The 27,950-nt window shown below is 39.7% G+C and overlaps 1 long non-coding RNA gene across 2 annotated transcripts; it reads right to left on the bottom strand.

Annotated features, from left to right (window-relative positions):
- Positions 1-688: 688 nt before the first annotated feature.
- LOC308589710 lies at positions 689-27,950 on the bottom strand. Of its 2 annotated transcripts, XR_014009448.1 has the most exons (4): positions 27,841-27,950; positions 8,229-8,325; positions 5,165-5,356; positions 689-2,287 (listed from the first exon to the last, which is right to left on the bottom strand). It is a non-coding gene; the product is annotated as an uncharacterized lncRNA (long non-coding RNA). The 2 variants fall into 2 exon arrangements; XR_014009449.1 differs by lacking the exons at positions 8,229-8,325; positions 27,841-27,950 and adding an exon at positions 6,243-7,130.

Genomic DNA, 27,950 nt, shown 5'->3' with positions numbered 1-27,950 from the left:
GACCTTGGGCCAGTCACTGCCACTCAGGGTTATTGTGGTATTAAATGAGGAGCGGGTGGGAACCTTGTACAACACATTGAGCTCCTTAGATCAAAAAGGAGGGGTCATAAATGTCAACTCTAACTGACTAACTAAATAGTCCTGTTTTAAATCCTCCTAAGTTCGTGGCCATCTCCACTTCTTATGGCAGTGAATTCCATTAACACATTTTTTGGAAAATACTTTCCACTCTCTTCATTACCCTCCCCTCTCTGCCACCCTCTGCATCCACTAATAAACACAATTTTAAAGGTTTGGAGTCATCTATACATATTGGAGAGCACTGCTCCTTTGATACTTTTGCTTTTTTAAAATGAACACTAACAAATGTATCATATTGCACTATTCCACAATGAGCGCATCTTGCTAAATTTTGAACTGCCATAGCTAGATGTATCTCCTAATTATTTCACAAGAAGACACACAGCCAAATCCGGGTCTTTCTTTTACGTTGTAAACATTAAGCTGGACATCTTAGAGCAGGCTTCCTCAACCTGGGCCTCCAGATGTTGTTGGACTACAATTCCCATCATCCCTGACCACTGGTCCTGCTAGCTAGGGATCATGGAAGTTGTAGGCCAAAAACATCTGGAGGCCCAAGGTTGAGGAAGTCTGTCTTAGAGGAAAAGGAAGTGGAAAAAGTGGAGGAGGAGGCTGGGAAGATGAATACTGAGATCCTAAAACATTTTCTGGGATATGCTAAGAGTGTGTCATCTATCAACCCATTAGTGACTACAGAGGAGGATCAAGGGGGAAATCAAATGCATATTGTTATAATTAATCAACAAATTATTTTCATTTCTAGACCATTTAATCCTTAGAACATGGGTAGGAAACATATGGCTGTATAGATGCTGTCTAGACTCCAATTCCCATCTGCCCCCAGCCCACAGGATCAGGGATGACTGGAGTTGTTTTCCAGCAACACCTGGAGAGCCAAAGGTTCCCCAGAAGCAAAAAGACTATGTTTTCAACTTTTTTAATAGGTTAAAAACACCACATTCTTGCATAAACTCATCTACCAAAACCCAGCACAACTAAATAAGTTCATTGACTAAAGGAATGCATATTATGCTTGACACATATGCTATATACGTAGGCTAGAATTCCAAAGCATATGAATTTATTATAAAATCCAGAATAGATTACTCCCAATTAGCTATCTCAATATGCAAAGCGTTCATTTTGTTTCCTTTACCAATTACAGCTCAGGGGATAATAACCTCTTCTTTTCCCACCATTGTTTTAAGACACAAACACAAGGGAGTTCCAAACTTGAAATGGCTCGATAACAAAAAGAAAAAAGAAAAAAAGAAAAGAACTCTATGTATATTCTAACTATCCAGATCTTTGTCTTGCTGAAAATTACATTCAGCAGCTCCTGGAAATTGACTCAATTAATATGACTAGGAAGGCCACTATTTTTGAAAGCTTCATTTGTATGTAAAATACCAAATTTACACTTGTGACTAAATTAGTAACATCAAGTGATGCAGGTTCTAGCTGAGTGATGAAGGCACAGCATGAGGGTTAAAGAGAATTAGAATTCTCATCTATAAAATAGTGTATATGCAGTATCTAAGAAAGGTTAATTGCTTTTCTTTTAGTTAATACAAGGATGCTTTATTTTTAGTAGCGTGTAAAAGATATACGGTACCCAGTTGCTCCCTGGTGTAATTCCATTAGCTGCAATAGATTACTAGCACAGAAAGCAGCTCTTAGTATTTAGTATGATAGTAATCCAAGTGCAGTGCAAGTTCTGATTTTCGATTAGATGGATACGTGAAAAACATAATATAAAATAAATTTGCATTTAAATAGCTGCTCTCTTTGCAAATGGTCTCAAAGTGAATCATAACTAGACATGTACATTTCCAATTAAGAATCTCAGTTTGGCTATTTTAACTTAACGTCTTCTTAACATGAGATCTTTACAGTTTAGTACATTAGTTATACCACAGTCACGTGTCTTCGTTTACTTAAAGCGAATGAAAACGATGCTTTCTAGAAAGTTTACCACAAGGAGAATAAATTATGCAAATTGTTCATATTCTGCAAATACTCTTATAACATGACACAATTCAGTAGCAAATACAGGTTGTTAGAGATAATCTCATCTCGAGATAAGGGCTTAGTCATACTGGATGCGAGTACCAGGACAGATGAGGCATTAATAGGCACTAAACAATGGTAAGAGATGAGTGGAAATGTCAGTCTTATTCATTCATAAGTCCATTTCTGCATCAATCTGCATTTTAAAAAGAAAAACGAAAACCATATGAAAAAATGCATTCTTCTGGTATTCAGTTTTTCACAAATTATGCATTTTGCATGCATATTGCAGACATTGAGCATATTACCCCTAATTAGGGTTGCCATAGATCTGGGAATTCCCAGACATGTCATCTTTTGCATGTTCTACATACCCATCGGGGGGGGTGGATTTTAAATTTTAAAGCAAATGTCCTGGATTTTGGTTCAGGCTGGGCTCTGGCACAGGCTACCTGGGCTCTGGATCTGGCTCAGGTGTGGGTGGCAAGGGCTCTGGCATGGGTGACCTAGGCTCTGGCTCTGGCATGGGCAACCTGGACTCTGGCACTGGCATGGGCAACTCAGGCTCAGCGGCCGTGGAGGGGCTCAGCAACTTTTTCTGTCCGGATTTTTACCTCTTGAAATATGGCAACCCTACCCTTAATGTTCATTAATGTACTCATTCTTGTATGTCTTTTGAGCTGAGAATTGTACTGCAAAATTCAAAGAAATGCGAGACCTGAAAGATAATGTCCTTCAGATCCATTTGTCCGGGAAGTGCAGATTAGGTCAGTTCACTTCAAACTGAGGGACAAACCATCATTAAGCATCCTTACCCTGGAAATCAAGTAATTCCAGAGAGCCAATCCCCTGCCACTGCTTTTTATATAGCTCCAAGGTCTGCTAATCTACCCAGTAGACAAGAGTACAAAAAGACTGCAGAGAGAGAATGTTAAGGATAAGTGTTTAATTGACACTGAAATGCTGAATGCCTCTGTGTATTGCTGAAGGCGTTAAAGTGAGGAAATTCCACTGGAGTATACTAAGTAGTCTCTGAACTCCATGGTGGGCACATGAAGAAGGGCCTCGGATGATGACTGCAGGGTTTAGGTCAATTTATATGGGGAGAGGCGGTCTTGAGGTATTGTAGCCCAGAGCCATTTAAGGCTTTATAGGTCAAAACCAGCACTTTAATAATAATAATAATAGTAAATTTTATTTATATCCCGCCCTCCCCAGCCAAAGCCGGGCTCAGGGCGGCTAACAACAATCAAATAATCAAACAGTCAAATAGTCACACAATCTAAAAATATTTCATTATAAAAATTAATTAAATCAAATTGATGGCAACCAATTAAGCAAAATTCTGTGCAGGTTGCCAGAGGAGGGAGTCAGGCTGCGCCCTGACCAAAGGCCTGGCGGAACAACTCTGTCTTGCAGGCCCTGCAGAAAGATGTCAGGTCCCGCAGGGCCCTAGTCTCTTGTGACAGAGCATTCCACCAGATTGGAGCCGCAGCCGAGAAGGCCCTGGCTCTAGTTGAGGCCAGCCTAACCTCTCTGAGGCCTGGGACCTTGAGGATGTTATTATTTGCAGACCGTAGGTTTCTCTGTGGGGCATACCAGGAGAGGTGGTCCTGTAGGTACGAGGGTCCTAGGCCGTATAGGACTTTGAATTTGGCCTGGAAACTAATTGGCAGTCAGTGTCAGGATAGGTGTCACATGCTTTCCCCAGTGAGCAACCTGGCTGCTGAATTCTGCATCACCTGAAGTTTCCAAGCTGCATTCAGAGGCATTGCAGTGCTCCAACCTAGAAGTTATCGGAGCATAGACAACAGGAGGCATATACATGTTCTGACATAATTGTCTTCAAATCATTCTTGAATTCTGCATCTAACAAAGTCAAGTACTTCTGGTGATGGGTTGCAAATATCTCACTTTGAAACTGTCCTCATAAATCCAGAGAGGATGTTTGTTACTTAGATAGGTGGCTGATAATTTCAGACTGAAGGCTTATGCATCAACTTAACATCAACGTGATGCTTGCTAACTACATGAATATTTATTAGTTTTGTTGATGAAAGCAGTATTACTACGGTCAGTCATTCATACAGTACATTTCATCACCCAATGCGATTGGACCATGCATTACAAGGATGCTCATAACTGCTCATATAATCAATCAAATACTAGTGGTCTGAATACAGATGCATTCAGGTGGTCTTGTGCTCAGAACCTTCCCCAAAATACAGTAGCACAGCAGCAGTGACGGCAAGAGGCCAGAAGTGTGGAGCCATTTGAATTTTTAAAGCCTATTTCATTAGCAGGTGAAGTGTAATTGAATAAAAAAACTAATGTTGAAACAGGTGAGAATGGTTAATTTATCATCTCTTTGTCCATTTAATTATTCTAGCAAGGCCTCAATAGACTTGTTCATTGATGTCCTCATTGCTGGCTATTACACTAGGCACGAGTAACCAACATAGTGCCCTCCGTATAACTCCGATCATCTTTTACTATTGGCAGTGCTGGATGGAACTGTTGAGGGTCCATGATATTAGGATGGTGAGCACTAATATGGGGCCTTTCTTCATTTATCATTGGTACAGGTGTAGTTACTGCTTGATCTGATGTTTTTAAGAGTGATACTAATTGCTGTTAAGGCAGTACATTATTCCATAATACTAGGTTAATAATGGTAAATTTGTGTGGCAGCATGCCAAAAAATCAGGAGTGGGGGTGGAGGACAGCAACTATACCCCTATAAATGGTAAATGCAGAAAGGCCCACATAAAATCAAGGCAGTATTATGGGATGAGAAGGTAAAGAATTCTCAGAAATCCCAGCACCTTTTGATGCAGCTGGAAACTTTCACACTCATTTGTTATAAATAGTAAATAGTCACCAGAGACACTCAGTTTATTGTTTGGCTTGCTATAGAAAGAAAACCTGTAACCAATACTTAACAACTTGGGGCCATTTCACACATTGCAATTTCTTATTTGCTCATTTAACAGCTCGCGCAAGACATCTAGTAATTTGAACATTGTGAAAAGAGAATTTATATAATATTGCAGCAAGGCCTCTGAGCACTAACATATAAACTGTGGTTGTGTTACTGCTGCAATTGTTGGAGGACTGTAGTTCAGCACTGAACATTATTTGCATGCAGAAGGCTCCAGATTCATTCATTGGCATCTTCAAATGGGGTGAGAAAGACTCCTCTGGGCAAAGCTGAATAGCTATTCCAACCCATTGTAGTCAGTACTGGCATTGATGGACCAATGTCCTGAGTTGGTAAAAAAACACAGATACCTATGTTTGGTTAACAGCTAGCACATCAGACTTATATCTGACAAACTGTATCAATATTGTGTCTTCCTCCCACTATCTCCAGTTAGTTTACGGGGATATTGCATGGAATAAATTTAAAGTGCATTGAATGATTTTGCTGTAGTTAATCCAAAAATCTAAAAAGTTGATGAAACAAAGGGAAAGTATGAATAAAGCTAGCATCTTTATGTTGGCAGTGTCACTATTTATCTACGAGGTTCGAGTTAGCTTAGCTACCATGTTTTGTAGCCATTGATAACCCTTTCTCTTTCCTAAATTTCTCTTATCCTAAAAAAGGCATAGGTCTGTCAGTGGCTACTAGCCAGGATAGCTAAACAGAACTTCTACATCCACAGGCACAGAAGAATACCTCTGAGTGTCTTATGCTAGGAGCAAGCAACAGGAGAGTACTATTGCTTTCTTGCCCTGTGTGCGAAATTCTCAGGGACATCTGGCTGGCCACTGCTGGAATGAGGATGCTGGACTAAATTGGACAAAGATATGTTCCAGCAGAGCTTATTTAGATATTCCAAATGATACTAGCCCAATACAGGAATCATACTTTCAAGTAAATTAAACACATAAGTGGAAAGAAGTGTACTAGCTTCACTCCCCATCATTGTCACTCTCCATGAGTTGATACAATCTGCAGAAAAGCTATAGCACTCAGTCAGAATAGGCTATCCTGTAAAAATACAACACACACAAACACACACACATATATATATGTGTGTGTGTGTGTGTGTGTGTGTGTGTGTGTGTGTGTGTGCATATATATATATATATATATATATATATATATATATATATATAACACAAAGTGTTGGCATCTTACATTATACCAGTATTTGGTCTTGCCCATAGACTATGGAGAACCATCTGCATTCCTGAAGGCTTCCTACAGAATCTGTGGGGAAAATGGGGGTCACCTAACAACTCTTAGCACTTTTAACAAACCACAGCTCCCAGAATTCTTTGGGGGAAGCCATGATTGTTTAAAGTGATATGGTGTTGCTTTAGATGTATAGTGCAGATGGAGTCTCATTCTTGACCTCACCTCTCCAAGCCCGAAGATACTAAATATTGCAACATATTTCTCTTTTCGTGTAACTAGCTGAGACAAAATGTACTTCTGCAATGAAATATGACAACCCAGATTCTAATATAATTTTAGGAATATTTTGCATGAGCGTATTCTTTGTGTTAACTCAAGAAGCAAGCATCACCCTCATTAAGGTGCTTTTTTTGTCTTCTAGTCAGACAAGTATAAGGAATGTAAAGTCGTTTCCTATCTTTAATATGCAGATGGAGTTCAATGCAAAGACATCAAAATTTTAATGCAGAACATGATATAATTCATTCACTCTCAGATCATCTCATTTTCTACCACTGTTAGATCAAGGTGATATTCAAGGAGGATAGTTTTACATTGTAACTACTTTATGTAAATGTTTTTATATTCAGGATACATTTAACTATCCTGTTAATTTTAAAGGACCAGAGTTATTTCATTTCCAAAAGAGAAATACTAGTTGATTTGAGATGTGTGCTCAGTCTGCCTGCTTACTGATGTTTTGCTCACATGTGAGGATGAGGGTACCAAGCTCTGCCCTCAAACCTCTTGTTGCCATCATAGAGTGTGCTCATGAAGGCTCTCCATGTAATTTGGAACCCTGCACAATTGGCTCCCTTGCCAATTATTTTCACAATTATTCCTTTCCTTCTTTTATCGCCATGTTTCTTTCCTTCTTTTATTCATTTCCTTCTTTTTATTCCTTTCCTTCTTTTATCGCCATGTAAACTTCTCTTATCGCCATGTTTCTTAGATTCCTTTATAGTTTTATTTCAAGTTGTGGCTGTTTTGTTCTCTCCTATTGGGGCCAGGGAGGGGCGGGGATAGAAGAAGAAGAAGAAGAGTTTGGATTTGATATCCCGCTTTATCACTAACCACCCACTAACAGCGCCTCAGTCTTATCTGGACTGAGTTTCAGAGGCAAGACACTGGTCCAGCACTTCCACTGCCTCACCTGCAGATGTAAAGAAGAAGAGTTTGGATTTGATATCTTGCTTTATCACTACCCGAAGGAGTCTCAAAGCAGCTAACAATCTCCTTTCCCTCCCTCCCTCACAACAAACACTCTGTGAGGTTAGTGGGGCTAAGAGACTTCAGAGAAGTGTGACCAGCCCAAGGTCACCCAGCAGCTGCATGTGGAGGAGCGGAGACGCGAACCTGGTTTCCCAGATTACAAGTCCACCGCTCTTAACCACTACACCACACTGGCTCTCTAGAAATTAGCTTGTCATCCCACAATTGAGTATAATGGAATTACCATTAGTTATACCCCACTCTTTTTGTAGGACAGATATTTCCCTTACTAATAGCTTGTGCCCTGCTAAATAACCCATGCTACAACCAGTATGTATAATCTTTCCCCATTTGTGACAGAATTAATGATAACAGTCAATTTGTTACAGTTGGATATAATTTGCTATCTGTGGATATAATTAATGCCTGACAAGATATTATGCAAATATCCCACACTACATTGAGAATTAATCACTATAAACATTTTCTAAGGACACATTATTCATTTTAATTAATTCATATTCTGTGCACACTGATAGTCTACTACATATAAAGAAACATCTTCTAGACTGAAACTAGATAAGTTGATTCCTCTTTCTGAACTAATGCTGGTTGGCATTGAACACAATTGTTCTGACTTCCCAGACATCTTCCATGGACCGCTACTAACGACTTTCATCACTGCTGTTAAGTATGATGGATCCATGCTAAAGTTCCCCACTCAGGCATCTATCAAACTTACCTTGAATTATGAGGAACATATGAGAAAGGTTATTGGAAATACCTCACTCCCCAAATGCTCATTCAACTTCCATCACTGAAACAGGCCACTTGGGAAACTAAAGAAAATGACACAGGAGACAAAGATGCAAAGAGTGAGGCACTTCCTGATCTTGGAAGAAGTGGCAAGGATAAGTTACATGATTCCATAGAATTATACTGTGTATACAAGTTTGTAGCTAGTGGAAATAACCCTGGGTGACTTCGGCAAGGGTTATCGAATCCACTAAATGAAAGGAGAGCAAAGGTGAGAACTCCAGGCCTGAAACTAGATTGCAACCAGGGTTAGTGCAGAAATGATCTGCCTGGTAGTGTAATTTTATGCACATTGATGAAATAATGGAGCAATTTACTAGAGACTTTCCTGATCCGTCATTCACCAGCTTCTGTAGGAAACATTTCTATATCCAAACATTCCTATATGAGTAAGCCCAGAAGTAAGGGATGGGAGATTCAATTCAGTTCACATTTAAAAGTGAATTTACCAAGTTCTCACTTACTGAAGCAATATGAGAACCAAAACACAACCGTCATTTGAAATTCACACTTCTCCGAATTTTGCAGTGCAGTTCCCCAGCTAGGTCATGTGTACAAAAAAAGCATATACCAGGGTAAAGTGTGCATCTAAATGCATATATTGGTGAAAATAATGTATGAAAATGCATTATAGTAGGGGGAAATACACATGCTTTGTAAACATGTGTATATTGGGGAAAATTGCATGCAAAAATGTGTTTGAGAAATTTGCACTAAAATAATGGTTAATTTTTATGAGGACTTCCCCTCACAAAAAATATGTATGTATGTATTTCACAAACTGATGTGGAAACGTGGAGAACAGAACATAGGACTGGAAAAATGAGAATCAGAGAGAAACCAAAATTGACATATTCACCTACACTAGGAGAAGTCAACTTGTATTGCTTTGAGCATAGAAATCAACCTTTATAAATAAGGGGAAATCATTCACCCACCCCATAAATTGCCAGTATTATTGTTTAGTAGCAATAGAAAGCAATGGGTTAAATGATAACATTATATTTGAAAGTAGCTATGGCTCAACTTATCTCTCATCTCATATTGAAATATCACTGCTGAACATCATAAACATATTGATTTGGTTTTAAACAAATTAGTAGAAGACCTCAGAAGAGCCCATCTAAGAAGTGTGATCCTTTTCATTTCACTGGGTGCGGGGAGGAAAATGCCCTTCATAGTTCATGACTGCCTTTGCATCTGTGACTTATGGGCCTTTTTATACTATAATAGTCACCCTTCATGGGTGAAATATTCTATATGGATGTTGGATTTCTATTTTAATGGACACCTTCTGGAAATGTTCGTTTTTAAAAGAACAGACAGTAAAGGTTCCATTCTAAAGGCCAGATTGTTTTCTTACTGGAAATAAGAAAAGTAAGTCTCCAATTCAAAGAACTCATCCTGTTCTCATATCTACTTTTAATTCCAAAGTCACTAGGTGGACTTCGTAGGCTATGTGACTGAGCTTATCGGTTTTAGGAGAAAACATTGTTAACATGGGTCTTAATATGGATTTAACAAATAAATATTAGATTTATAGTAGAGCTGGGGAGTGGAGCTGCTTTCAATGTCACTAAGCAATGCACGTTGTGGTTCTGAGTACAGAATCAAGAAGGGGAAATGGCAATGCCAACCAGGGAGGTCATCTGCTAGGAAACACTGCTGGTGGCCAGGATGTAGCACTAGAGGAGTAAGGAATTCCCTTCACTTACATTTCATCACTGGGAAGGGGAGGGTGCCACCGCCAGCATGGTATATGAGTGGATGGTGGCTGAGTAGAGGGTTGTCCAATTGTCCAAGCTGCTCTTGCCATCAACAAACTCACACCAGTTGCTAGCAGGAAGTTAAGCTTGGCACATGATCAGTTATAAATCAGACCAATGTGAACATTTAACAAAGCTCGTTGACAGCATGTCCCATTTTGCTGCTTGAGGAGAAACAGGAAGTGCTACCCTGCCCTGCTGCCGCCACCACCACCCTCCTTTCTTTTCTTTTTTTTTTTTTATAAAATTTTTATTGGTTTTACGAAATTTTTAAAAAACAAACAAACACTTAAGAAAACAAACATACACGTATAATTTCATAACATATTTTCATAAACCTCTTTTCTAAGACTTCCCCATACCCCCCTTTCTGCATCCCAATGTCCATAATTTTGTAGCAACTCCCAATTGTTACTTTCCAACCTTAATCATCTTAGTCATCTCTATATTCTAACCTTATGTCACTGTATCCCTTTGTTCCTAAGAACCAAAACACTCTAACATTCATTAAGTTTATAATAGTCCTTAAGATATCTTTTGAATTTTCTCCATTCTTCTTCCGCTGTCTCTTTTCCTTGATCACGGATTCTGCCTGTCATCTCTGCCAATGTCATATAGTCCATCACTTTCATCTGCCATTCTTCCAGAGTGGGTAGATCTTGTGTCTTCCAATACTTTGCGATGAGTATTCTTGCTGCTGTTGTAGCGTACATGAAAAAAGCTCTGTCCTTCTTTGACACCAATTGGCCGACAATGCCCAAGAGAAAGGCCTCTGGTTTTTTAGGAAAAGTACATTTAAGTACCTTTTTCATTTCATTATAGATCATTTCCCAGAAAGCCTTAATCTTCGGGCATGTCCACCAAAGGCACCCTCCTTTCTTTTCACCTCTGGTGCTGAGGCCAGTGCTGCTTCTCTGCTGTCAGTGAAGACATGGCTCTCCCCTTCCCTATTGTATCCTCACAACAACCATGCAAATGGAGGTTAGAGACAAGGAGCAGCCCAAGGTCACCTAATCTCCCAGGTCCTGGTCCAACACTATGATGACTACACTACACTAGCTGCCTTCAAATGTATATATAAATGTATATGAATTTTATAAGCCACATCCATACTCTTTCTCATTGGGAACATGATGATAACTCAAAAGGTCACAAAGCCATAACAATAGCTAATGGGATGATATCATAACTGGTGTGCATTGTTGGTCAACTCATTATTTGTCCATGTATGCATGTAGGCAGAGTTGACATCTTAACCACATATTGACCTTTCAGTTGAAACATCTCTGGCAATCTAGGCAGCTGATATTTCTCATACTTTGCCATTCTTTATCGTTTCAACTGAATTTCATTTCAAAAACCCTCCCTCCATTTTGGACAACGCAAGAATTACAAAATACATACCCTTAAAATTCTAACAAAATACAAATCATCTCAAATTCGGGCGTGTGCAGCAAGGGACCTATGAAATTTTACTCTGTAAAAATAAAGATTTGGTATTGGAGAAAACAGGTTTTATAGAATTCTGAACAAATGGCTTCATCTCTTTTGCTCGCACACACTTTCCCTTGTTCACTCTAGGCCAGAGTGAATTGTGAACTACTTCATAAGATAATTATTTGATGATGAGTTAATTTCTCACCATACTTTCCTTCTTGAGAAGTTCATTGTAGGAGAAATATAATGTGTTAAAAGTATTGAATCTCACCTTTTAAAGAGATGGCATGCACATGATTATTCCATTAAGCTCTGCAGTTTTGACTGCATAGATGTAAGATGGGGAGGTAATCATAAGATAAAGGACAGGCAGAGCATTGGGTGAGTTTCATAGCAGTTTCAGCCAGCTATGTTGTAATTTTAACGCCGATTCTTGCTACATTAATGGTGCATTAAGTTTCTAATTAAGCTACACTGAAGTAATAGCTATCAGCTGTAATGGAGTTCTGCTCTTAAAAGAGGATTTTTTTTGCTGCATATATATTCAGATTTCTACCTGGGAAAAGACTGCTTCTTTTATCATATATACTAATAGTGACCTCATTTCACTGAGTACAAGGCATTATATAGCCAAAATGACATAATCCGTGCAAAAGAGGGAGGTACTGGCAGGCTTGGGATAAGTACAAGTGTGTGTGTGTGTGTGTGTGTGTGTGTGTGTGTGTGTGTGTGTATTTGGAAAAAGAAAAAATCTCAAGGGAGGATTTCCACCACCTGCCACAAACCAGCCCAAGGAGGACTGATTATGCTCAGAGCTTCCCAAAACACCAAACATGGAGCTTAAAATGTCCCATGCACTGTGGTTCCCAAGCAGGAAGCCTACACAAGGAATTTGGGCAGATGGGCAAGAGGAACAACACACCTGCCATTCTCGCGACATCAGAATGATATTGTGGGTGGAATTCTACATTTGCACTAGGACAGCAGTTGCAGACCTCAAAACACACTGAGGTGGCTGTGGAAGGTACAATGTACAAAACTATTATTGCCGCTCCTCAGAGGAGGTAGAGACATGTGGTGGTGTAGCAGCATGTAGCAGTAACAAAGCTATTGCTATTCTAGGCTGCATCAACAGAAGTATAGTGTCTGGATCAAAGGAAGCCATAGTCCCATTCTATTCTGCCTTGGTCAGACAACACCTGGAATACTGTGCCCAGTTCTGGGCACCACAACCAAAGAAGGATATTTAAAAGCTGGAACATGTACAGAAGTCGGCAATCAAGATGATCAAGGGTCTGGAAACCAAGCCGTATGAGGAATGGTTGAGGGAGTTGGGTATGTTTAGCCTGGATAAGAGGAGACTGAGAGAAGGCATGATATTCATCTTCAAATATCTCAAGGGCTATCACATGGAAGATGGAGCAAGCTTGTTTTCTCTTGCTCTGGAGGGTAGGACCCCAACCAATGGCTTCAAGTTACAAGAAAGGAGATTCCAACTAAACGTCAGGAAGAACTTTATGATGGTAAGAGCCATTCAGCAGTGGTACGTACTCCCTCAGTAGGTTGTGGGTGTTTTTAGGCAATGGTTGGATGGCCATCTGTCATGGATGCTTGAGTTGAGATTCCTGTATAGAAAAGGGTTGGATTAGATGACCCTCAGGGGCCTTCCAGCTCTATGATTCTATGAAATGCTGCATCGGCACAAGCGTATCAGCTTACTAGACAGGATGACCCAGCTCCACATGCTGTTCTGGGGATTTTCTCATACCCCTCAAGACCCATATTCACCAGACTCACGGAGGAGGATAAATTCTCACTGTGCAAACAGAAGCCCCTGGGCAGAGCTTCCACTGCCAGTGTTCATTAATGAATCTCTCCTATGTGGTTGACAAGTGAGCAGTCCCACCCATGTGTCACCTTTGACCCACAGATAAATATCTGGCCCGTGGAGACAAAAAGTTCCCCTGCCCTAAGTTATAGCAATAATTTTAAACCATATTTCCTTTTTGTGTAGTTGATTTCTGCAGCATGTAACTTCAACTTTGCATTCTGCATTAATAAATTCTGTAAGCTATAAGTGCCCTGTGTTCAGCAGAGAGCTTATCTTGCATAGCCACATGATCGCCAGAGGTTCTGGTGGGAAAGAGCGATCAAAATAAAACAAACCTTTCAGCCTCAGCGTAAAAACCATGGCTGAGATTCATCCTTGATAGAACTGCTGCTGCAGCTTCAAGGGAACCACTCTAGGGACATCTGTGGAGCACTTCGAACATCTCTGTGTTTCATATACATGGTTATTCAGATGTTGAATCTTGACTGGCTTGAGGCAATGACTCCATTTATAAAAATAAATCGCAACATTTCTCACCCATTTAAGCAAAAACATGGCAAATTGGATGGTGCCCTGAGTGTCACAGTGAAGCCTCTGAGGAAGCAAAGAAAGAGCTTGTCAAATCTGTGGATTCCCGTCTCCTTTAGAACTCATCTTCCCTTTTAAGGTTAGCTTTGAAGAACTGTAATGTTTCGTAAAGAAATGGGTAGCATTAATAAGACGAGCTATTCCCTCAGATACTACTTTCTTCCTTTCCATTCTTGTACGGCTTTCTGATATTTGGCAAAGTATTTTAAGATGAAGGGATGCTATTCTGCCCTTACAAATAACCCAAACATGTGGTGCGATGTACACCAGGATATGCTGAAGAATCTGAGGACAAATTCAGCAGGCTTTGGGGCAGAAATGTCATGCTGAAGAGGGCGTAGAGTGAAATGGGGAGCCTTGGGAAAGGATGTAGCTCAATGCTTTGCATGCAGAAGGTCCTGGGTTCAATTTCCAGCATCTCTAGGAAGGACTGGAGAATATTCCTGCCTCAAAGGAAATCCACTACCAGGCAGTTTTCACAATATTGAGCTAGGTGAACCCAATGATCTGAGTCAATATAGGTAAATCCTTATGCTCTTGTGTCTGCAATGGGAATCAATGCAACAGAACAAGAACCTAAATGTAGGCTGTAGCCTAGTAGTTTCAACATTATACAGTGGTACCTTGGTTTTAGAACAGAATGCATTCTGGGAGTCCATTCGACTCCCAGAACCATTAGAAAACCAAAGTGCGGCTTCCAATTAGCTGCAGGAATATCCTGCAGCCAATCAGAAGCCGCAGAAATTGTGCCGGATGTTCGGATTCCGAAAATCGTTCGAAAACCAGAACACTCACTTTTGGGTTTCTATCATTCAGGAGCCAAGTTGTTCAGGAGCCAAGGCGTTCGGCTTCCAAGGTATGACTGTATTGAAATGTAGGAATACATTTAATTTTCATTTTACAAACTACTCTCAGGTCCTTTCTAGGGAAGGAGCTACTGTCTCATTCCTAAGACCCTGACATTCAGTTGTGCTGAGAGACAGAAAAGGTAACTAGTCCAAAGATTGGTATACGTGGACCACATCCCAGAAGGGCCTCACCAATGACCAATCAGAACAACTTCTGTGGCATCTCCTCCTTACTGCCACACATCTGCTCTCTCCCTTATGGCCTAGTCCGCCAACACTATCAAGCACAGGAAGAGGGCAAATAAGCAAGCAGCGGTTTCCGCTGCTGCTGTGGTGGCGAGATGCAACCAATAGTGTCACTGCAATGGCAAAAAAGGAGGAAGAGAAGAGGAGGAGCCGCTACCAATGAACAGGCAGGTAGCAATGATGGTTGCTGCTTTTACTTAACCCCGCCTCCTCTTCTTCAGCTGCCCACAGTGTTTCTCATCTTGGGAGGCTGCCAGGGTCTGATGACAATAAGAAAGAGGAACAGCAGAATAGCACACATAGAAAACTGGTGTGTCAGGAAGAAAGGCTAAATTAAAGGAAGGGTGGGGAGCTTGCGGCCCTCCAGTTGTTGTTAGAGAGCCCACCCCTTACCACTGGCCATTCTGGGTGGGGCTGATGGAAGACGAGTGACATTTACAGGGCCACAGCCTAGCCTTTCATGCTACTTTTTTGTACACAGGAGTTTATTTATTTGCTTTTCTAGGGAGAAGCAGTCCCTACTTGAACTCTGAAGTGCTCCACTCTAGATTGGATTACTCACAACTTATCCATTCACTGTGATAACTAGGCCAAAGTATTTAGGTGTGCTGCTTACCCTGTCCCAAGGGCAGTAAGAGACACTTTAAAATATAGTGTTTAAGTCATATTTTGTTGGAATCTTCCTCTTGATTTCTCTCCTGGAATCATGTTTCTTGAGGCTGGCAAGTGCTACGCAAGACAGTTCCTTCTTCTGCACCCAAGAGACACGGTACATTAACTAAAAATGGTATGCACTGGTGCTTAAAATTAAATGTCATTTTTACTTACAGACTCTAATGTGTGCTGGGCAGAAAAATCACACACCCGATAAGTGTGAAATAGATAAAAGAAAAGAAATGCAGGTGCCAGCTAAACATCTCCTCTAAGCTCTCCATGTTTTCCCTCTAATTCTCATGCTTCAGGCAGGCACCAGACACACAGTCTCTCTCTCTCTTGCTGAAGCATTTTACTTGTGGTTGTCTTAGCATTTACCTTAAATCAAAATTTGGAGAGAGCATTGGGGATGAAGTCTCAGGTGGCCCTGAGGAACAGTGGATAGTGTCTTAATTGGCCAGAGTAGGCCAAGTGATAGCAATGGGCTCTAGAAAACTTTCCCAAACAAATGTGCTTACTCACCTGAAACTTTTCTCCTGGTACAACCTACCTTTCTCCCTTCCCAACCTCATAGGAACTGAGTGTGTTGATATCCCCTGCACCATTTAACCGCAACCATGAAGCTTCTGTTATCTGCCACAGTGATATACAAAGCACACTTATTTTATGGCCATCAAATTTCAGCATTATCAGAATGGAGGGAGAGGACAGAAAATTAGAGGTGTTCAGGGGAACCCACTCACAATTTGTATGGTAGAGATTAGCAGGAAAGTGCCTGTTGGCCATGACCATCACAGGCTGATGCACTTCTCAGGCCACATAGACTGGTAGCCACTCATTTGCATTAGTGGAAAAGGGGCCCTAGATGCACGCTTGTCAATTCAATTCAATTCAAAATCCTTTATTAGGCATAACACACCACACATTAACAAACAAACATCATATACAGACTGTATAAAATACGGGCTCAGCGAACACAAATTATCCTAGTCCTAGTGTGGTGTAGTGGTTAAGAGCGGTACTCACGTAATCTGGGGAACCGGGTTCGTGTCTCCGCTCCTCCACATGCAACTGCTGGGTGACCTTGGGCCAGTCACACTTCTGTGAAGTCTCTCAGCCCCACTCACCTCACAGAGTGTTTGTTGTGGGGGAGGAAGGGAAAGGAGAATGTTAGCCGCTTTGAGACTCCTGAAGGGGAGTGAAAGGCGGGATATCAAATCCAAACTCTTCTTCTTCTTCTTCTTCTAGTCACTAACACGGAACACAGGGCATGGTCAGCAGTTGTTTCAGCATGCAAGGGGAGCTTTCACTGAAAGCATGTGGGGCTATATCTGGACCCCCTCCTTTTTATTAATTTAGTCTTCAGACCACCTCATTTAAAGTCCACCTAAAAATAAAATACATTCTAAACCCCACATAAAAATACAAACAATGGGCATGACATCAGAGAATACTTTGAAATGGTCCATTTGCTAACTGCAGCCGGAATGATAATTTGTCAAAACTGGAGAAATTCCACCATACCTTTTATAGACTCTTTGTTTTCTAAGGCATGGGAAATGACCTATATGGTCCATCTGACAAATAATATAATAAGGCAAATTGGGCCATGAAAAGTTTGTAGGGAAGTGGAGTTTGTTTATCACTTATTGGAATAATAAAGTGCAAGGTTTGAGTCACTCGTATTTATTACAAAGAGATATATAATGAATTGCTATAAAAATCGTATTATTATTATAATCACCATCATTTATTTACATGGCACCATCAATGTACATACTCCTGTACACAATTAAAATAAACATTTCTACCCTGAAGGACATACAATCTAAAAGAACAATACACAAAAAACAGTAGTTTAACATGCATAATTCACAATCCATTAATTAATGCTTGATTGTTATTGTAATTAATATTTTTCATTACTGTCATCCTAATATTTCATGTCCTTTAGAAAGGGCTCCAGAGAATGTTCTCTATTATCAGAATCAATGTGCCATTCAAGAATATGGTGAGGCACATTTTGTAATATTGCTGTCCTCCAGATACATCACAGGTTTTGGACTGCTTTGTCCGCAAACATTGCCAGTTGAACTAATCATTCCATCCATTCAAAGCAGAGCCCATTTCCCATTAGAATAGGAAATTAAAGGTATTTTCCCCATTGATGCTGATATTTTACACTTGCTAACCAATGCATAAGACTTGAAGAGGAAATGGCAGCTCTGCCAATTTGTGCTTCTACATTGACACTCTTTGTTTAAAGATGTTTCTGGTTATATTTTCAAGTGAATTCAGTGCCTGCACTAAAAATTCATATTGCTGCAATGTTTGGAAATCTTTAAAATGAGAAACTGCCCAGAGCTAGCGGACCTTAGAGACCCTATTTTCACCCATTTGAATTAATCTGAGCCAATAATTAGGCATCCCTAGAATTTATGAGACCAGATAGCCTCAACACAAAATTATGCTGTTCTAATTAAATAAGTACATTTTAATAAGCCCCAAGTCATATGCAAAATATGAGTTTAAACCTTTTCAGATGCAATATTTGGAAAGCCCCAAATTTTTGCACAAAAAAATTACACTAGTACCTTCTTTGCTCTAAAGGCATTGGGCATATTGATCCAGGGTACCTAAAAATCAGGCGTCTAGTAAAGGTTTGCATGCAGACAAGTGAATTCAGTTCTTTTTTATTATTATTTGTAGAGCCCAAGATCATGAGGCAGAATATATATCTATATCGTAACTCATGACCATGAGCGAGATGTTGAACTCATAGTGGATAGCTCAATGAATACGTTGACTCGGAAGGCAGTGGTGGCCACCAGCTCAGATGGCTTTAAAAAGGGATTAGACATATTTATATAGGATAATGCTATCAATGGCTAGACTCTGCTTCAGTTGTGAGAGGTACTATGTCTCTCTGGAAACCACAAAGCACTAAATGGCCTCAGCCCAGTATACCTGAAGGAGTGTCTCTGCCCCCATCGTTCTCCAGCTCTGAGGGCCTTCAGGCAGTTCCCTCACTACGAGAAGTGAGGTTAGAGGGAACCAGGCAGAGGGCCTTCTCGGTAGTGGCGCCTGCCCTGTGGAGCGCCCTCCCAGCAGATGTCAAGGCAATAAACAACTATCTGACTATCAGACTTTTTTTAAATATAAAAATTTTTATTGGTTTTTCAACATTTATATAAACACAAACAAAACACAATACAAAAAAAACAAACACATAAACAAATATGTATAATTTCAAATCCTTTTTTTCTTAAACCTTACTTCACCGACTTCCCCATACCTCCCCTTTCTGCATCCCAATTTCCAAATTTGTTTCAGCAAATCCTCCCCCTTGAATTTATCTAATTTTCCCTTGTTCTTTTCTTTTACTAATCTTTTACAGCTGTAGTCCCCTTTTTTCTATAACCTCAACATTTTAGCACTCATTAATTTTACAATATTTCTTAAGATAAATTTTAAATTTCTTCCAATCTTCTTCCGCCGTCTCTTTCCCCTGGTCTCGGATTCTGCCAGTCATTTCAGCCAGTCCCATATAGTCTATCACCTTCATCTGCCATTCTTCCAGAGTGGGTAGATCCTGTGTCTTCCAATACTTTGCGATGAGAATTCTTGCTGCTGTAGTTGCATACATAAAAAAAGTCCTGTCTTTCTTTGGCACCAGTTGGCTGACAATGCCCAAGAGAAAGGCTTCTGGTTTCTTGGGGAAAGTACATTTAAGTACCTTTTTCATTTCATTATATATCATTTCCCAGAAAGCCTTGATCTTCGGGCACATCCACCAAAGGTGAAAGAATGTACCTTCAGTTTCTTTACATTTCCAACATTTATTATCGGGCAAATGGTAGATTTTTGCAAGCTTGACCGGGGTCATGTACCACCTGTAAATCGTTTTCATAATATTCTCTCTTAAGGCATTACATGCCGTAAATCTTATACCGGTGGTCCACAACTGTTCCCAGTCAGCAAACATAATATTATGACCAATGTCTTGTGCCCACTTAATCAAGGCTAATTTAACTGTTTCATCTTGTCAAAATAAAAAAATTCCTTCCAGTAGCACCTTAAAGACCAACTAAGTTAGTTCTTGGTATGAGCTTTCGTGTGCATGCACACTTCTTCAGATACACAAATATACGTGTATCTGAAGAAGTGTGCATGCACACGAAAGCTCATACCAAGAACTAACTTAGTTGGTCTTTAAGGTGCTACTGGAAGGAATTTTTTTATTTTGACTATGGCAGACCAACACGGCTACCTATCTACTACTGTTTCATCTTGTGTATTCCATTTCAGCAACAAGTTGTACATTCTTGACAAGTTCTTAGTATTGGGTTCTAACAGTTCTGTTTCTAATTTTGATTTCTCCTCCTGGAAGCCAATTTTCCTGTCCTGTTTATAAACCTCCATTATTTGATAATAATGGAGCCAATCTCGTACTTTAAGCTTCAGTTTCTCATAACTCTGTAATTTCAGTTTGTCTCCCTCTTGTTCCAAAATTTCCCAGTATTTTGGCCATTTGGCCTCCATATTGAGCTTTTTCACGGCTTTTGCCTCCATTGGCGACAACCACCTTGGGGTTTTATTTTCCAACAAATCCTTATATCTAATCCAAACATTATACAATGCTTTCCTGACACTGACTATCAGACTTTTAGAAGATGTCTGAAGGCAGCCCTGTATAGAGAAGTTTTAATGTCTGGTGTCTTACTGCATTTTAATATGTTGGAAGCTGCCCAGAGTGGCCGGGGAAACCCAGCCAGGTGGGTGTATAAATGATAAAATTACTACTACTACTACTACTACTTCTACACTTAACTCCTACATGTGGGTTTCCTTTGGGCATCTGGTTGGCTACTGTGAGTTTAGGATGCTGGACTAGATGGACCACTGACCTGATCTATTCTTATTTTCTTACATAACCTGATCTCTCTTTAGAGTCTATGCACCATTTATGCAATGTTTTCTCCTTACGAAAGATTACTACTTTGCATAAATGCCCACTCCATTTCCAAGTTTACTGATAGCCATGCCACCAATGTAATATCTGAAGTGAGCCTTAACTGCAATATCAGTATAATATAATTTGCCACTCTAGGGTTAGGATTGTATCTCTCCCCCACCTCACACTTTTCATCATCAATCCATGTTTCTCACTTATTTAAATCTCATTAACATCAATTTTCAACAATTTAAACTATCACTAGCCAATCAGTTTGATTGTAGAGTGCTACTCATTTTGAAAGGATCTCAAAAACATTAACAGATTGAAGGAGGCAGAGTATCAAATAAGGTGCTCTTTTCTTTTTTTACTCGGTTAGAAAATAATGGAAAATAAGGAAATAATGTGAATATTACTGGATAGCAATAGTACATATAAAGTATCTGTCATAGAAAGTCATGACATCACTGTTATAGGCAATATGGGGTTGGGGTAAAAGTAGGAGGAGAAAGGAAAGGGAAAATGAAGGGAGACGGTAAAATTTCATTATTTTACATAGTAAATGAGCAAAGCTTTTATGTCAGCATGACATAAACAGTTGGTGTCTTTTGAAATTAAAGTCTGAGCTAATTTGACATTGGCAGTGGTGATGATTATGATGATAGCAATGGCTTCTGTGGCTAAAGATCGGTTTGATTATCATATTGCATCTATGACACAGAACAAGCTTTCTGACGGATGCCCTGCTTTAGACTATTACTAAATTTAGAATATTTTTCATAAGGTTCTGTTTAATAGGGTGCCACAAGTACAAAGCACCAAGCTGCCGAAAATGAGGGATTGAGACCTATGCAATTACCATCAGAGGCCATAATCTATAAAACAACATCTGAGAAATAATGTTATAACATTTCAGAATTATTTCATACATGGTTCCATGCTGTAATAAAAGACTCGTTTGGAAACAGAGCTGTGCCATTTAGATGTAAGTAGCTCGTTATTTGTTCATTACTCTGTTTTTATTTGTGTGTGTGTGTTTAACTGAGAACACATACATGCTTTGTTCAACAAGAAGAGACGTCGTCAGCTCTGCAGTTCCTGCCATTATGGGACGCACTGAATTGCACCAGTAATTCTGCACTGTGTCATGATGAAGGGAAGAACTAAATGGCTGAGTTTGAAGAAGTCTAGCAGTACCTATTGAAAGCTAGAGTGACCATGAGTTTTGAAACCAAATATGGAATGCACCACTCTTTATCTAAAATGGATTCCAGTGCAATTCACCATAATGCATTTAAAACAACAACAACAAACTTCCTGGTTACTTCCAGCTGTGAACAACTGATAGGAAATGGCAGCATCCAAAATAATTCATCCCTGCTCCAAAGCAGGTGTGGAGCTTTCCTGGAGACAGGATGGATGTTGGATTCCTTGCAACAGCTTTTGAATTATAGTTGATTTCTAGAGAAGGGCTGTTTTGAGCCAGAGCCCAGTTCAGGTGGGATACAAGGATGCCTGGTGTAACAGAAGAGCCAATTCTGAGTCCAACTCCTCTGTCCCTATAAGCGTATAAGCTCTTTGCCTATATATTATCTACATCATTGTAGAGGGAACAACAAGGCACATCCATAGTTTCACAACCCAACCCCAATACCCAAGGAAGCTTCTGGCAGTGGCAAGAGGAAAGAGGGAAATCTCCTCAAGGAAAGGCCCAATGCAACAACTTCCTGGACCCTCAAAGAACATTGTGACAGAAAGAGCACCATGGTCAATAGTGTCCATGGCTGCTGGGATGTCATGGACAACCAATAGAATTGCACTCCCCGCCTCTCTCCCAACAATGGAACAAGAACAATGTTTGCCAACGCTACTGAATTGATGCACGATCTTAAATTAAAACCAGTTTTCTATTTTCTTAGAATTATGAAGCTAATGAAGAAAACAACACATTGAGAACACCCCCTCCCCCCTTTTTTGTAATTTGTCCTGAATGCCTCCCTAAAATTTCATTTAAAGCCAAATTAGAAATAGCTAGTGTGTTGCGTCTAATTTAATTCTTGATTCACTTTTAGATTGCTTGGCAAACAGATTTATGCATATTAATTACTTTTCTAATGAGAAATATTTGGAAGTTGCATCTGTTGTAGCAGCAGAGCTCAGTTTAAAAAACAAAAAACAAATAAAGGGAGGTTTTTTTTGGTTTTTGTTGCAAAGTGAATATACAACATTAGCAGCTATTAGTTCAGCCAGCTTACACTCAAGCTGCATTCAGATGTGAGGTTTATTGCTTTAGTTTTACGGGTTATAATGCTAGTGCTTCTGCCCTAATTTCTAACATTCGTTTTACAAAGCAGTACCTGTTGCATTATGGAATTTTGGCTTTTTGATCAATATTCCACCATGCTGAGCTAAATTGTAAATGGCAGGAAAGAACGGTATGCTAAAGTACCGCCTCAAATTTCATCTCACAAAGTTACAACAAAAACATCTCATGATTTACCAAGAGAAGAGGGTTGCAAACTGTTTCCCCCCCTGGAAACATGGAAATGAGCACTATATTTTCACTAAATTCCACTATGCTTTTATGCTGTGTGAGAGATCCCATAAAACATGGGAATTATCAGGTAATGAAAAGGCAGGAAAATAAAGTGCTGTCTGAATGCAGCCTTAGATGAAGGAATGCTTCCGTATTATCAGGGAACAGGGGCCCAAGGGCCACATTCCTTCTAGGCAATGTCCCAGGGGCCACTTGCCTTTGGTGGGCGGGACTAGAAGCAAAAGTGGGTGGAGCAACATATGCTAATCTACTCCCACATTTCTGTCTATCCTTCAGGTATGCAAGAAGCATTATAGGATATCAAGGGCACATTCTAATCAGGCAGAAACACTCACAGAGGGTAGAAAGTAGGGCTGGTAAAAAGTGTAGCCTGAGAAGAAGGGGAGTGACTGGGGAAGAACCCCAAGGGTCAGAAATAGAGGTCTGAGTTCAGCGCCAAACCTGAGCTCTGCCATCCCTGCTGTATGATGAGGATGTATATTTTGTATTTTAGATAGATAGATTGATAGATAGATAGATAGATAGATGATAGATAGATAGATAGATAGATAGATAGATAGATAGATAGATAGATAGATAGATAGATGATAGATAGATATAGATAGATAGATAGATAGATAGATAGATAGATAGATAGATAGATAGATAGATAGATAGATAGATAGATAGATGATAGATAGATATAGATAGATGATAGATAGATAGATAGATAGATAGATAGATAGATAGATAGATAGATAGATAGATAGATATCTTTATTGTCATTGTCCCATGTAGAACAATGAAATTGAAAAACTACATAAAACTACATAGAACTACATAGCACTACATAAAACTACTACAAAACTACATAAAACTACTACAAAACTACATAAAACTACTACAAAACTACATAAAACATTCAAAAACCCTAAAAACTCTGAAACCCCATTTTAAAATACACTATACTATAGAGACCCCTTATGCTGTGTTTAGAACCAGAATTGCATTTGTGTAGAAACTGTTTCTCAGGCGGCTAGTCCTGGCCTTTATAACCCTATACCTTCTTCCAGAAGGCAGAAGCTGAAAAAGATCATTTCCGGGGTGCGTACTATCCTGCGCTATCTCTGCCGCTTTCTTATGGCACCTGGCAGCATAGATTTGATCTAAGGTGGGAAGAGTGCACCCAATTATTCTCTCTGCAGTCTTTACAACCCTGGATAGCATTGTTTTTTCTTCCCTGGCCGTGCAGGTCCCAAACCACACACAGAGACCATAAGTTAGTATGCTCTTCACAGTGCAATGGTAAAATGCCATCAACAGGTCCTTTGAGAGATTGTTTTTCTGGAGGATTAGGCATATCTGTTGTGCTTGGTGGTGTTTATATTTGATAAAATTTGCACTTAGCTTGATAAAATATTCCCTCTTAACATTTCTCATTTCGGCCACGGAGTCTACACAGAATGTCACAAGTATAAACTTGGGGGAAGGGTCCATTGGACAGAAATGGTTAATTACTTAATTAACAAGAACAGAGTTAATATGGGCCCTTATGTCATGTTTCCAGCATCCAGATCCCTTCCCGCTACATTTACAGATTTGAAAAAGTTCCCACCCCATGAGGATTTTCTGATGATATATTCCATTGGATTTCCTTTGCACATAGTCTTTGGTCTACTGTCTCTTTAGTTCATTTGCATCATCTCCTAACCAATTGCCTTCCCCTTGCTGAGCCAAGTTTGGGAGGGAGAAATGAGGAATGATGCCATTTTAGATTTTATGCAATGAGCAAGATACTTCCTCGCTGATTTAAAAAGCCTGGTTTGGGTAGGGGAAGAGGGGAGTTGGGCCAAGAGAATTGTCTGCCTTCTCCCTGCTTCACTGTTGCAGCCTCTATACACTAAATCAGGATGCAGCCTGACTTTTACAGAAACAACAGCACTGCTGATGTGTAACCCATTGGGGCCAATTCCTCTCTGTGCTCTCCACACATAAAGAGCCTCCACTATAAATTGGCCAAGTTGGCACTTTTGTGCACCCCCAGAGGAAATAAAAAGTGATGCCTTAGAAGTGCAGAGTGACCAAACCACTGAAACCAGACATTGCTATGCATTATCACTGGCAAGATGTTTTATATAGCTCAACAGACTAGACCTCCTGCTGCAGGATACATTAGAGAGGAATACAACCAAACTAGTTGTCACCATAGTGTTTATCTTTGCAGACAATACATTTTGGGCATGATAGCTGGCTGTTGGAATGTTCTGACACATCAAAATCCTCTGAAGGTCATTTCGAGAATGATTTTATCATTTTGCAGATTTACCAGATTAGTACTTCCTGAACAGAAACACAGCTCTCCTTCAAAACCCACAATTCTCTGAATTTTGCAACCCAGTTCTCTAACCAAATATGCATACAGAAATGTGTGTGTTCATAAAAAGCAGACACAAGCATACATATATCCATAAAAATAATATACAAAGTTGCCTTCTAGATGGGTAAAATTACTTGAATCAATCCTGTACAAGGCAGAATTGCATGCAAAATAAATATTGTTGCATACCATCCCAATTTCCATGTGGTGCAGGATTCCCCGGGCTGCAGGCACTTATCCAAGTTTTGTGTTTCATTTGGAAACGAGGCACAGCAGAGACTGTGGTATCTTTATGCTATAGGGTTTATTTACACATATATACAACCTGAGCCTACAATGGAGAGGTTCACAGCATTAAACTGCAAAAAGACCTTGCTTCTCCCAGCAGAAATCAGGCATGGCTCTCCCTCCACCTTGCTACTTTGCTTCCAGCTCACATCCCTGTCACTGCCTGCTCTCAACTCTGGCTTTAGCTGGGGAGAGGGGGTGTCCCACTCATTTGCCATCTCGTAGAGAGCCTCTTAATTTCCCATAATCTCACCAGCAAGATAGCTTGGTTATTTCCATGAATTAGAAGGCTTGATTAGATTTTAATACCTGCTGGATCCAATGATTAAAGGTCTTGATTAGATTTTGACACTTGCTGGATGCAGAGATTAGCATGGTTAGGTATACAGTTTAACACCCACACCCAAAATGCGTAACCATGTTTTAGAATATTTTTATACAAAATACATTTAAAATTTCCTGATTTGTTTTTATTTGTTTTACAAAATTTCACAAGTCTGTGCAGCAATGGAAATGAGGCAAATTAAAGTTAAGAGTAGAAAAATAAAAAACTGTGAAAGAATTCAAAATTGACAGATTTGTCCATCCATAACCATCGCTCAGGATAGCCCTGCATCTAATGACATAGATTCTAGCGCACTAAAACATATACTATAATAAATTTGTTAGTCTTTAAAGTGTCACAAGGCTCTTTCTTGGTTTTTCTACAATGCTACTAACATGGCTAGCCCTTTCAATCATTCTGAAAGTGATGTCTGGTGAGGGCTCCACCTCATATTTGTTTGTGCTTTTTGACCTTTCGTTAGTAGAAAATCTTGCATCAAGTGTTTCACCTGTACGTTGGATCAGTTCAGTTATTCATGACTCTTACCTTCTGAGAAATTCATAAGCAAAAAGGCTTAGATGAATATTTATTGTTTACTTCTGCTTCATTATCTCAGTGCATTTATCCACAATGGCATTTTGAGGGCATGATGCACATTTTGTATTAACAACATAATTTAACATTAGTGAAGATAATGCTAAGCGATGTTTCCTAATGACTGAAATTATACTTCAGGGGCTAACCCATGTATATATTAAAAAAATCCACCAAAAAAACCCCCATACGCCCTTTGAATATGAATTTTCAGCTTACCATTAACACTGCTGGTATATCCGATAATGGAAGAAAAGAAAATATATTTCATATGACTGTGGCTTCCCTTGACCTGTTCAACATCCATTGTATGATCACAATCACCTCTTTTACCATAAACCATATTTATTGCTGCAGATTCAGTTGACAACCTTCTACATTCTGAAATGCTGTTTCAGTGAAATCATGTGAACGTCTACTCAGACATACATCCTGTTGAGTTCAGTGGGGCTGACCCCCAAGAAAGTAGGCGTTAGATTATAGCCTCAGGCTTACTGGTACTTGACATTTACAAGATTATACTGTAGGTATATATCCTGGCAGGTATCAAAGAAGAAGTGCCAGGGATGCATTCAAATCAGAATTATGCCACAGATATGGGGAATAATGCATTGCCTAGTCGTGTCCAGTAGGAAACTTCAAGAAACTTAGATTAAAAGCCCAGCAGGTTTATTTGGAAGTCAATAATGCTGAAATGTGTAGGACTTTGTACTTGTTCTAAAGACTGTGGCATTAATACTGAAGAGTTTTTCAAAGGGAAAGTGGAATATGTAATGTTTCACTGAAATAAGTACCATCAACATGCATATGTTCAAATCACCTCCCTCTCACAATTTATCTTTTAAGCCATGCTACTTGGGAAAGGAAATAAATGAATATAGCACACCCAGCGCTGGGAAGGAAAGTGATATATGAATGAGAAAAGAACAGACACTGAATGTTAAAAGGCCCTGTAAGCTTACCTTGGGTCCAATACATACAAACAAGCCATGTGGAAAGCACTTCATGCCATGTGTATCTTGCCAATTTCATAGTGTCACTGACCTAAAGTATCTGAAGTATTACGAGTCTTCTGAAAAGTTTTTAAAGCTTACATGAGAAACATTGGTAAACTTAACTGAGGGGCACTGGTGACCAAGATGGGGAAGTTTCCTGGAAACTTAATTCTATGAGGAACAGCTGAAAGATCCAGGCATGTTTGCTC

This window comes from Podarcis bocagei (assembly GCF_964188305.1).
Source record: "Podarcis bocagei genome assembly, chromosome: 6".
Lineage (NCBI taxonomy): Eukaryota > Metazoa > Chordata > Lepidosauria > Squamata > Lacertidae > Podarcis > Podarcis bocagei.
This window is presented reverse-complemented; position numbering and strand designations above follow the sequence as displayed.